This window comes from Somniosus microcephalus, chromosome 2 (genome assembly GCF_052327205.1).
Source record: "Somniosus microcephalus isolate GS21.2 chromosome 2, FLI_Smic_1.0, whole genome shotgun sequence".
Taxonomy (NCBI): Eukaryota; Metazoa; Chordata; class Chondrichthyes; order Squaliformes; family Somniosidae; genus Somniosus; species Somniosus microcephalus.
The window spans coordinates 324,397,986-324,410,782 of NC_140988.1; positions in this window are offsets into that span (position 1 = coordinate 324,397,986).

Genomic DNA, 12,797 nt, shown 5'->3' on the forward strand with positions numbered 1-12,797 from the left:
TGTCCAGAACGTCACTGCAATACGATAGCTACCACCAGAGGGTGCTATCTGCATGTAAAATGTCCATAATGTCCACATAATGTCCAGAACACTCCCCGTCTGGGGTCATTAATGACTCCACATAGTCCGAACTCTACTTGTCACTGGAGTCCTCTGGCGACAAAAGAAGAACCACCTCAGAGACAGTCCGTCGGTGTCGATGATAGGATGCAGCTTCATTAGACTGCTGTGAGGGGGTAGGTTGCGTTCTGCTACGCACAGTTCGAATCTGGGTATGATGAGGTCTGGCTGGGGTGCCAACTTGCCTCTATCAAAGACGAAGCCGATTTTGCTTTGTCCTTCTTGAGTGGTGACCTTCAGATAAGCCACACTTGCAATGGCCTTAGCGGATGCGCCTGCAAAGACACAAAGCTCTTTGAATTGGGCATTCAAGGGAGAGAAAGACGAATAGCAGCTAGGTATTTGGATCTCCTGTAAGTCTTGGAGTGAGTCTCTCCATCTGTCCCACTCTGCTTCCATCTCTTCAGGGAGAGGTGAATCCCACTCTTCAGCGTGTGTGGAGAGTTCCCGGAGGAGCAGCCTGCCTTGTATGGTGACAGGGGCTAAGAAGCCGAGAGGGTCGTATAGGCTGTTGACTGTAGAGAGCACTCCTCTACGTGTGAAGGGTTTCTTGACGTCTAAGACTTGGAACATGAACGTGTCTGTTGCTGTGTTCCATGACACCCCTAGGCTACGCAGTAGGGGGAGGTCATCAGTGAAGAGGTCCAGGTCCTTGACGTCCTTAGCACGATCTTCAGGGGGGAATGCCTCCATCACTGCTGGTCTGTTAGAAGCTATCTTATGCAGCCTGAGGTTGGATAGTGCAAGTAGTTCCTGGGCTCGTCCGAGGGTACTGATGGCCTCTGCTTCAGTCGGGAATGACTTCAGTGCGTCGTCGACATAGAACTCTCGTTCGATGAACCCTCTCACATCACTGCCAAAGTCGTCGTCTTCTTCCTTGGCAGCCCTCCTTAGTCCGTATATGGAGACAGCAGGGGATGGGCTATTCCCAAAGACATGGACACGCATTCTGTAGTCCACAACGTCTCTATTGGGGTCATTGTCCCGATACCACAGGAAGCGGAGGAAGTCTCTGTGGTCTTCTCTCACCACGAAGCAATGAAACATGTGCTGGATATCGGCAGTGATGGCGACGGGCTCTTTCCTGAATCTCATGAGCACTCCCAAGAGGCTGTTGTTAAGATCGGGCCCTGTGAGGAGTACGTCGTTGAGAGAGACTCCCTGATATGGTGCACTGGAGTCAAACACCACGCGGATCTGTTCCGGCTTTTTGGGGTGATAGACTCCGAAGGAAGGGAGGTTCCAACACTCTTGGCCTTCCTGGAGTGGAGGAGCTATCTCTGCATGATCGTTGACAAGCATTTTCTTGACAAATTCTAGGAAGTGTGCTTTCATCTCTGGCTTCTTCTCTAGTGTGCGACGGAGTGAGTTAAGACGATTATAGGCATACCCCCTGTTGTTCGGCAGCCGTCGTCTGGGGTTCCGGAAGGGTAAGGGTGCAACCCAGCTGTTAGTGCTGTCACGAGAGACCTCATTGTCCATAATCTGGAGGAACCTCATGTCGTCGATCGATGGAGCAAGTTTGTGGTCGTTGGTGGTGTGACAGAAGACTGGCTGACCCGGGTTCTCGCCAGTGAGCATCATCTGTGTGCTGTCTGCGGAGATCAGCACTGGGGTTTTCTGAGGCTGGGCCGTATGACTGAACTTCTCTGTCACTCGGATCTGACTACTGCATGGGGGAAGGTAGCTTGGACGACCATTCTCCAAGATGGAAGTCTTGAGTGTGCTCACCTGAGATGGCTTGTGAGCGCCCTTGAGGCACACATCTCCAACAGCAACCCAGCCGAGGTCTAGCCTTTGGGCGAAAGGGGCGTCATGTGGACCGTTGATCTGTTCCCTTATCTTATGTACCCTCAGGATGTCTCTTCCCAACAACAGAAGTATGCTTGCATCTGGATCAAGAGGTGGGATCTCGTCTGCAATGCGTCTCAGATGACGGTGATGACGAGCTGCATTCGGAGTGGGAATCTCAGAACGGTTGTCGGGAACTTGATTACATTCGATGAGTGTAGGAAGGGGGAGACTAATCTTCCCGTTGGCTGACTCAACAACATAACCGCAGGCCCTCCTGCCGGCTGTCTCTGAAAGTCCAGCACACGTCTTCAGCGTGTAAGGCGACGGACTTCCTTTGACCTTGAAGATGTTGAAGAGCTCGGATCTTGCTAGAGAACGATTGCTTTGTTCATCTAGTATGGCATACATCTTTTCAGATTCCTGACGACATCCTGCAGGGTACACATTAACGAGGCATATCTTAGAGCATGCTCTTGCACTCACTTCTTCTCCACACGCCTCGGTGCACCTGGATGTAATCTCCAGACCGGCAGTTCCCTCTCTCTCCCCGCCGTACTCTGAAGCGGGAGGAGGCGACTGACTCCCAAGGAGCTGGGCCTGGGTGTAGTGCTGAAACGTGCCGATCCCTTTCACATTCTGTGCATTTTGCATCTACCTTGCAGTTCTTGGCGAGATGGCTCGTGGAAGAGCAGCACTTGAAACATATAGAGTTCTCTTTAAGATATTGTTTCCGATCTTCCAGGGACATCTCCCTGAAGCCTCTGCACTTCTTTAAAGCATGGGGCTTGTTGTGGATAGAACATTGTTTGCTCATATCCTCAGGTTTCTTCTGAATCTTTGTGTTCTCAGTTGAGGACACTTGCATTTTGTGGACAGATATTGGTGTCTTTCCATGTCTGTCGAACTTGTCTCTTCTGGCAAGTGCTGGGTGGGAGGAGAAAAAGTTGAAGCTGGGGTCGTTCCTGGCTTTGGCTTCTTTACGGATGAATTTAACGAACGCAGAGAATGGTGGGAACGCCACGTTGTGCTTTAGCTTGAACTTTGATCCAAACGTTATCCACTTCTCCTGCAGGTTAAATGGAAGCTTCTCAATGATGGGACTTACCCCTCTGGAAGTGTCTAAGTACGATAGACCGGGTAGGTAGCCGTCCTGCTTTGCGGCTTCGAGTTCCAACAGCAGATCTCCAAGGTCACGGAGCTTCTGGGGTTCCTTACTCGTCAACCTCGGAAAGTTCTCCAACCTGTCAAAGAGAGCCCTTTCAATGGCTTCGGGGGAGCCGCAGCTTTCTTCCAGCCTCACCCAAGCCTTCTTCAACCCCTCTGGCAGCTGTCCCACATTGGCCGCTTTTATCCTGCAGGCCTGTCCGGCGGACTCTGGGCCGAGCCATTTGATAAGGAGGCCGAGCTCTTCTCCTGCCGACAGGTCTAAGCCCGATATGGCATCGTGGAAGCAGGACTTCCAAGCCCGATAATTCTCCGGCCTGTCATCAAACTTAATTAACCCCGAAGTCACCAGCTGGGTGCGTGCAAGGTATTTGGCGAGGTCGTAGGTGCTGGGACCTGTGCCAGGGTTGCCTTGGCTAGGGGCTCTGTTGGGGGTCTCAAGGAACCGAGAGGGGATTTGCCTCTGACTTTCTCTATTCGGCGTCCTATTCCTCTGCACCGTGTCTCCCGTTCTGCTGGGGGAGACTCTGCGGCTTGAGGCACGCCGTCTGCTTTGACCTTGGTTGGCAACTTGTGGCATGTTATACGAAGTGCTTGCGTCTGTAGAGATGTGCGGGCCTCCATCCCTTTCTCCTGTAAACTGTATGTCGGCATGGTCGCTCACGTATTCTATGGTGTGCTGTCGTGGACTCTGCCACGAAACGGGAATTAAAGGTTTGTAAGCTGTCTTGGGGTCAGCTCCCTCCAAAATTGCCTCGAATACTTGTGTCTTGGCTAATGCAGCATCTATCTCTTTTTGTTGCTGCAGAGCGTCTAATGTGGCTTGGAGACGGGCCTGTTCAGCCTGGCGTTCAACTTGGTGACGGGCCTGTTCGGCTTGGAATTCAGCTTGGAGTCGGGCCTGTTCAGCTTATGATTCAGCTTGGAGACGGGCCTGTATTACTTTTATTTCTATTTCACTGTTCGCATGTGCAGCTCTGGCTTGAGCTGCCACAAGCTTAGCCCATGCTCTGGCGATAGTCACGCTTATTCTAGAACCACCTGATGACCGTGAACCAGCTTGCGATCTGACGTAACCAGAGCTTATAGACCGATTGTCACCTTCTACAGTTTCGTCTGCCTGTTTAAGGTCTTCTCCTCGCTGCAAAGAATTTTCGTTATTATCTTCTGACATGTTGATGTGAGGTAGGTGTGCTCTATGAGGTTAAGGCTTACACTGGGTTCCTCCTGCTCCGCTCTTCACAGCTAGCCGTATTGCTATCTTTTCACTGATATCTTTTCACTGTACTGGCCACGCGAGACGTGCTCCTTTCTAGTTATCCAGCAAGTTAAACACTTATTCAAAATAATTCTTCGTGAAGCCGTTTGCTGTTTGAAGCCTTTACTTGAAAAAATTTTGTGAAACTGTAAACAAAGATAAAGTATGTTTTGTACATAAACTGAGTACTATACATTCGATATTACATAAGATATAAACATATTTACAACAGTAGAATAGACTAATTGTATAACTAACTAACATTTGGACTCACTTCTGTAACTATCAAATATTAACCTTTTATAAACATATTATTGTCAAAATACTACTCTGACAACGTTGCTATTATGCTAACAAACAAAGATACTCACAGATATTGCGCTTGGCCAAACATATGAAATCAGATTACGTTGGATTGTGAAACCCTCATGGAATCCTCCATTACTGCAAGGTTCTTCCTGGAATTCTACTTCCTGGGATTCTACTTCCTGGGTTACACAGAAAGAAAGGAACAAAGGTCAAATGACCTCACTCAGGAAGAAAGGAACAAAGGTCAAATGGCCTCACACAGGAAGAAAGGAACAAAGGTCAAATGACCTGTTTCATACAAACACACTGCTAACACAATAACCACCACCAGAGGGTGCTACTGCATGTAAAAATGTCCAGAACATCACTGCAATACGATAGCTACCACCAGAGGGTGCTATCTGCATGTAAAATGTCCATAATGTCCACATAATGTCCAGAACATGGGCAGAGTGGCTTCTGTAATTTGTACTTACCTTTGTGTACACCTGAGCCTCCAGTAGAGCTGACTCATTACAAACCAATAGGTTTGATAATGCAGTTGACTGCATGGGATCTATGCAGCAAAAGTCAACAGCACAACGGTAATTTAAAAGCACCTTCAGGATAATAACAAATGAAACATCAGGCAGTGACGAGCTCTGTGAACATTTAAATTATAATCTTGAAGCCAGCGCTTCGATTTACGCCAAGGCATTTGTTTGTAGCGAATTTTATGCCTTGGGTAATTTCCACTGTTTCATGGGTTGAATGAATTTTTTTCCAACTTTTATTTTTGAACAAAAATGATTTTAGACCTATTGAGAGAATATTGTACAAATTAATAAGTTATCTGTAGGCCACTCTCTTCCCCAGGTAACCACTGATGATCACTAACCACCTGTAGATTTGAACTGACCTTCAGGAATTGACACCCTTCAAGGGGGAGAAATTCGTTATCGCCCCGTTTGGGGCGCAATTATCAGCCGGGCGCAAAGTTTAAGGCGCTAACGCCGAGGAGCAAGGCACTACCTCAGAGCGCTGGCAAAGCTCATGTTATGTCAGTCAGCAATGGAACACAGACACACTGGCGCCGGCCAGTTCTTGAAGGGGAGTGTCGATATTGCTCTCCATCCACACCCTGCTCATTGCAGCCTTGAAACTCGACCTGGAGAGACCTGTGCATCAAATCTGCTGGAAAGAACAATGGAGAGGCCCAGGGAAAGATCTCAGAGTGCAGCCCCCATAGTCTCTTCTAAATCGATGCAAGGAAGGTCAAATCAAAATGAACCTGCAAAGTGCTGCTCAGTACCCAAAACTCCTTTACACAGCGTTGAATCTCTCCAGAAGTCTCTCTCTCTCTCTCTCTCAGAATGTGTGGTGCAAAAATATCGCTGAAAAAAAGGCAGGAAGCGGTTGCCTTTAAATAGCGCTCCCTCAGTCCCTGCCCGACTGCAAAACACTCCCCTCAACCTGTCGTTGCTAACGGCAGGCGGTAAGGCAGAGGGCGAAACCCCATCCACCACCTTAAACATTCACTCCCTCCACCACCGGCGTACCGTGGCTGCAGTGTGTACCATCTACAAGATGCACTGCAGCAACTCACCAAGGCTTTGTCGGCAGCACCTGCCAAATCCGTGACCTCTTCCACCTAGAAGGACAAGGGCAGCAGGCGCATGGGAAACCCATCACCTCCAAGTTCCCCTCCAAGTCACACACACCATCCTGACTTAGAAGTATATCTCCGATCTTTCTTCATCGCTGGGTCAAAATCCTGGAACTCCCTCCCTAACAGCACTGTGGGAGTACATAGAAACATAGAAACATAGAAGATAGGAGCAGGAGTAGGCCATTCGGCCCTTCGAGCCTGCTCCGCCATTCAATGAGATCATGGCTGATCATCCAAATTCAGTACCCTGTCCCTGCCTTCTCCCCATATCCCTTGATCCCTTTAGCCTCAAGAAATATATCCAACTCTTTCTTGAATATATTTAATAAACTGGCCTCCACCGCCCTCTGTGGCAGAGAATTCCACAGGTTCACCACTCTCTGGGTGAAGAAGTTCCTCCTCATTTCAGTCCTAAATGGCTTACCCCTTATCCTTAGACTATGACCCCTGGTTCTGGACTCCCCGGCCATCCGAAACATCCTTCCTGCATCTAGTCTGTCCAGACCTGACCGAATTTTATAGGTTTCGATGAGATCCCCTCTCAATCTTCTAAACTCCAGTGCGTATAAGCCCAATCGACACAATCTCTCCTCATACGTCATTCCTGCCACCCCAGGTATCAGCCTGGTGAATTTTCGCTGCACTCCCTCCATGGCAAGAACGTCCTTCCTCAGGTAAGGTGACCTCAGGTAAGGTGACCAAAACTGCACACAATACTCAAGGTGCGGTCTCACCAAGGCCCTGTACAACTGTAGCAAGACATCCTTGTTCCTGTACTCGAACCCTCTTGCTACAGTTGTACAGGGCCTTGGTGAGACCGCACCTTGAGTATTGTGGGTCAAAATCCTGGAACTCCCTCCCTAACAGCACTGTGGGAGTACATAGAAACGTACCTTCACCACACAGACTGCAGTGGTTCAAGAAAGCGGCTCACCACCACCTTCTCAAGGGCAATTAGGGATGGGCAATAAATGCTGGCCTTGCCAGCGACGCCCACATCCCATGAACGAATAAAATTAAAATTAAAAGATGTGGTCTAACCAACTGGTTAAAATAACTTTTAAGATAAATGGGGTAACAGTTCTGCTAAAATAGTAGATAGAGGAATTCAATTAAACGTGCTAATATTCATACATTAGTATTACATGGTGTAATTTCAGGGCAATTTTCACAAAAATCCAAGGAGGTCATTTGATGTAGTCTCTGTGTATGGCTGTGCCATGCAGTGATGAGCAATCTCTGTGTGTGGCTGGGTCATGGACTGATGAGCCAGCCTAGGTTTGATTCCTACTCCACTCGGTCCTATTTTGAGTTGGTGCCTGTTCCTGTTATTCTATTGGTGGCTGGCTACAGGGTCATTGGCAGCAATTTTGGAACAGTCTGTGCTCTAAAATTCTATGATTCTAGGCCGCCCACCTGCCTTCTTTGCAAAATAGTTAAAAATGGTTAAAAATAATTTTTTTTTAATGTTAACCCTCTTTTTAAGAACAAGGATAAAAATAGCATTAATTCCTCCCCCCATTATCCCCCTAAATAATTAGAAGTAAAACATTTGAAAAGTAAGCCTTATACTGGTAATAGAATAAAATCCCTGTGAAAATTGGCACATGCATACTTTGTCCTCGGTCCAGATAGCTTTTATTGCTGAAGTCTTTGAGTCCTTTCTAACTTGTTTTGCCTGGGGATTCCACTCCAGATGGCGGAGTATCCTCAGCCTGGAGAGTTAGAGTGATGATGTTGACCTGTGAATATGCCTCAGGATATGAGCGTTTAGGCACAAGCATCATCAATGCAGGTTTTTCAGATTGGTGGGAGAGTTTCTGCTCCATAAACAGATTAAAAAATATTGAACCAAGGTCTTGGGTATACCAGCATCTTAAGGGGATGGGCATTTACTCAAACTAATACCTACGAGCTTTGAGAGTTGGTATTAAATTATTTTCCTTTTTGATTACAAGTATTTAAAAATTTTTAATTAGGGTAGTTTAAAAAAAAACTCATGGCAGGGTTCTGCTTTAAACTAACTATTGTTGACTAAATTGGGTTTCTCACTGTATTGCTTTGGCACATATATCCCATTAGTGATTCTACCCTGCTTAAGTATCCTGATCGGCAAAATTAGCTAGAGGTTCTTCAACATCAACTCACTCTGGTATTCTCACATTTGCCTTGAATATTTCCAACCTACTATGGATGCACCAAACTACCAGGTTAGTTTCTAGAGCTAACCTATGGGTTGCTTCTCTCGGTTCCCTGAAAATCCAACACAGTGCTGGTTCCGAGAACTCAACTGCAGCATTGCAAGCAGAGTTTTTACCCCAACTGTGTTATATACTGAATGGGCTGAGACCTAAGTTGTATGAGAAGTGGGTACAGGAATGTGAAATATAGCATCTGATGGTGGTGTCACCCTTTTTGATCTTTTCTCTCAGCTGATGGTGCATATTGGACCAGGCTTCTCTGAGGTTTCCTAGTCTTACGCATAAAAATAACACAAGGATTCAGTTAGACTGGTAAATATTAAAAAGTGATCTTAAGTGAATATTAAGAAGAGATTCCATTGCCATTAGCACCTAATTACAGATATATTCAATAAAAACAATTAGCTGCTCTCCATGGCATACAGTCCACGTACCAGTTAAGGACAGGTAGACTATCATGCTGATAATTCTTAGTGTTAAGTCTATGCTGGTTGGATACGGGACACTTTCTGTGCAATAATCTCTTTCGAGCCTTACAGTGATCTCCTGGAAAGCATTTTTAGGAACATAGGATTATAAGAACAGGAGTAGGCCATTTAGCCCCTCGAGCCTGTTTCGCCATTCAATGAGATCATGGCTGATCTGCAACCTAACTTCCTATACCTGCCTTTGCCCCATGTCCCTTAAAATCTTTGGTTAACAAAAAACTATCAATCTCAGATTTAAAATTAACAATTGATCTAGCATCAATTGCTGTTTGCGGAAGTGAGTTCCAAACTTCTGCCACCCTTTGTGTGCAGAAGTGTTTCCTAATTTCACTCCTGAAGGGTCTGGCTCTAATTTTTAGACAATATGCCTCCTAGTCCTAGAATCCCCAACCAGTGGAAATAATTTCCCTCTGTCTGAAGGGTTAGTTACAGTCCTAGCCCTTTTGGGCTACCCCAGATAAGGCGTATTCCCCAGACGTTCACCTTCAACTTAAGTTAGAGATAGCCGAATTCCATAAGATGCTTAAATGGGTCTAAAGGTTCAGGCTATCTATCCCCAAAGGAAAGGAATGACTAAAGATGTTACCATCCTCCGGATAGTACTTTTAATAAGTTGAACTAGACTGTAACCTTCCGGATATTATAAGGGTCCGGAATACCCCCCAGAATTCTGCAACTCCTTACAAAAGAGTGTACAGAATTTGTGGGTTCGCGAGTCTATACAGATTCACTCTTTGAGACTATCTAAAAATATATAGTTTTATTTAAGAGCCGGCATTTAGTTAACATCTGTTGAATCAGTCGCAACATTAACAATTCAAAGTACAATTAGCTTACATTTATTTCTCCGAGATCCTTATTCTCAAATCTTTACTTCGTTATATTTCTTATTTCTTATTTCTAAATCCAAAACATCGTTACATTTCTTATTTCTTATTTCTAAATCCAGAATATCCACCAAAAATCAATCACTTTAACTTCCCGAGACTCACAGTTAAAAACTTACAGAGCTGCCTCTGGAAAGTTGAGAAACGCCCTGCCCGTTCAGCGTGTTCTGATGTTCTGTTAAAAAAAGGTCTTATTTTTATACCCTTTTGGCTTTGGTTTCTTCTTTGATGTTCTCTGCTGATGTCAGCTAATTGTCTTTATTGATACCTCTGTTTGAATGCTTTCTATGTTACTATCAATTCAACTATTGCATGCATAATTATTTCTCTACTTTTAGGTGTTCCAAAAACCATCATAAAAACAATGACAGCTATGGTTTTTGTTTGATGTCTTTCTTATCGAAGATTCTTAATTTAGCTTAACTGCTTTTTTGCAGACATTGTCTCTTTCCTTATTCTCCATGTTCAATACAAACACAATGCAATTGCTTGGTGTCTCTATTGAAGTTATATCTTCAAAGTCTTGTTGGTATGGTTTTTACTATATCTAAATTAAAGACACTTCAACTGAATGTTTCATGCATTTCTAGCTATCTCAATTGGTTGCATATTTAATCCTATGGTTCCTGTTTTCAAGTTTAGAAACATAGAAATATATAGAAGACAGGAGCAGGAGTAGGCCATTAGGCCCCTCGAGCCTGCTCCGCCATTCAATGCGATCATGGCTGATCATCCAAATTCAGTACCCAGACCCTGCTTTCTCCCCATACCCCTTGATCCCTTTAGCCTTAAGAAATATATCCAACTCCTTCTTGAATCTATATATATAAAGCGGCTCTTCTGTCTGTCTGTCTGTCTGTCTGTCCGTTCTCTATACGTTTGAAAGTTATAGAGCGTACCGACGCGCACGTCACGTCAAAAGAAAGCTTACGATTACGGGCCGGTCATAGGCGTATTTACGTTTTGGCCGGACAAAAATCGCGCCCGCGGTATCCAAAAAACGTTCAACATTCCGCTCATTAGCATCTCATTAGCGACCGTGTGACATCGAGGTCGACCAATCGTACGGCGGGTTCCTGGCGCGTGCCATCCTACAGTTGAGTGTTTGAGTGACTTGATGATTGACCAATCCTACGCTTCGGTGACCTGACGGTCGACCAATCGGTGCGTGTGTGGGGCGGGCCTTATCGTTCTGAACCGAGGTGAGTGGCCGCCATCTTGATTTTTCACGATTTTTTCCCCACACTTTCTGTGTGTTAGGGAACAAAGGTAAATATTTGAATTATGTGTTAGGGAATTAAATAACAATTTATTTGAGTTTTAAATTGTGTTTAGCAACAGGAGGAAATGAAGTGATCCCCTGCCCTTCGCCTGGAGGCTCGCCTACTTTGACGGCCGTTTCGAGCGGCTGTGCCGGCGCCGGGCGCGGCCTAGCAGCCCGGGAAGCCTGGGCCTTGAGTTGCGGGCCGTCAACAGCCCCGCCCCAGAGCCGGACCCATAGTCACCAGGTCACTCTGTTCCCCACTCGGCTCGGGCGGGGGGGTGGGGCTCTAGGGAGTGCGGATCTCGGGCGGGGCTTGGACAGCGGGAAGGGTTACCCCGGCAACGGGGCCCGCTGCGGCTCTCGGGCGGGGCTTGGAGAGCGGGAAGGGTTACCCCGGCAACGGGGCCCGCTGCGGCTCTCGGGCGGGGGCTTGGAGAGGCGGGAAGGGTTACCCCGGCAACGGGGCCTGCCGGCCGTCTTGAAACCAGCTCGGAAGGCGCGTCAACCGCAGCTAAGGTGAGTCCGGCCGGGACTCAACGCGCTAGCCCGCGCATCGGCCGGCCTTGAGGCGCTGATCCGCGGAGAGGGAGGGAGGGAGGGAGAGAGAGAGGGAGGGAGAGGAGAGGGGGGGAGGGAGAGAGGAGAGGAGAGAGGGGGGGAGGGAGAGAGGAGAGGAGAGAGGGGGAAGGGAGAGAGGAGAGGAGGGGGGAGGGAGAGAGGGGGGAGGGAGAGAGGAGAGGAGAGAGGGGGGGAGGGAGAGGAGAGGAGAGAGGGGGGAGGGAGAGGAGAGGAGAGAGGGGGGGAGGGAGAGGAGAGAGGGGGGAGGGAGAGAGGAGAGGAGAGAGGGGGGGAGGGAGAGGGGGGGAGGGAGAGAGGAGAGGAGAGAGGGGGAGAGAGGAGAGGAAAGGAGGAGAGGAGAGAGGGGGGAGGGAGAGGAGAGAGGGGGGAGGGAGAGGAGAGAGGGGGGGAGGGAGAGCAGAGAGGGGAGAGGAGAGAGGGGGGGCAGGGAGAGGAGAGAGGCTCTCTCTCCCCCCAGTCTCTCTCGCTCTCTCTCCCCCCAGTCTCTCTCGCTCTCTCTCCCCCACTCTCTCTCGCTCTCTCTCCCCCCCCCAGTCTCTCTCTCTCTCCCCCCATCCAGTCTCTCTCGCTCTCTCTCTCCCCCCAGTCTCTCTCGCTCTCTCTCTCCCCCAGTCTCTCTCGCTCTCTCTCTCCCCCCAGTCTCTCTCGCTCTCCCCCCCAGTCTCTCTCGCTCTTCCCCCAGTCTCTCTCGCGCTCTCTCTCCCCAGTCTCTCTCACTCTCTCTCTGCCCCCAGTCTCTCTCGCTCTCTCTCCCCCAGTCTCTCTCTCTCTCCCCCAGTCTCTCTCGCTCTCTCTCTCCCCCCAGTCTCTCTCGCTCTCTCTCTCCCCCAGTCTCTCTCGCTCTCTCCCCCACACTCGCGCTCTCTCCCTCCACTCGCTCTCTCTCTTCCCCCCACTCGCTCTCTCTCTTCCCCCACACTCGCTCTCTCTCTTCCCCCCCCACTCGCTCTCTCTCTTCCCCCCCACTCGCTCTCTCTCTTCCCCCCACTCGCTCTCTCTCTTCCCCCCCACTCGCTCTCTCTCTTCCCCCCCACTCGCTCTCTCTCTTCCCCCCCACTCGCTCTCTCTCTTCCCCCCCACTCGCT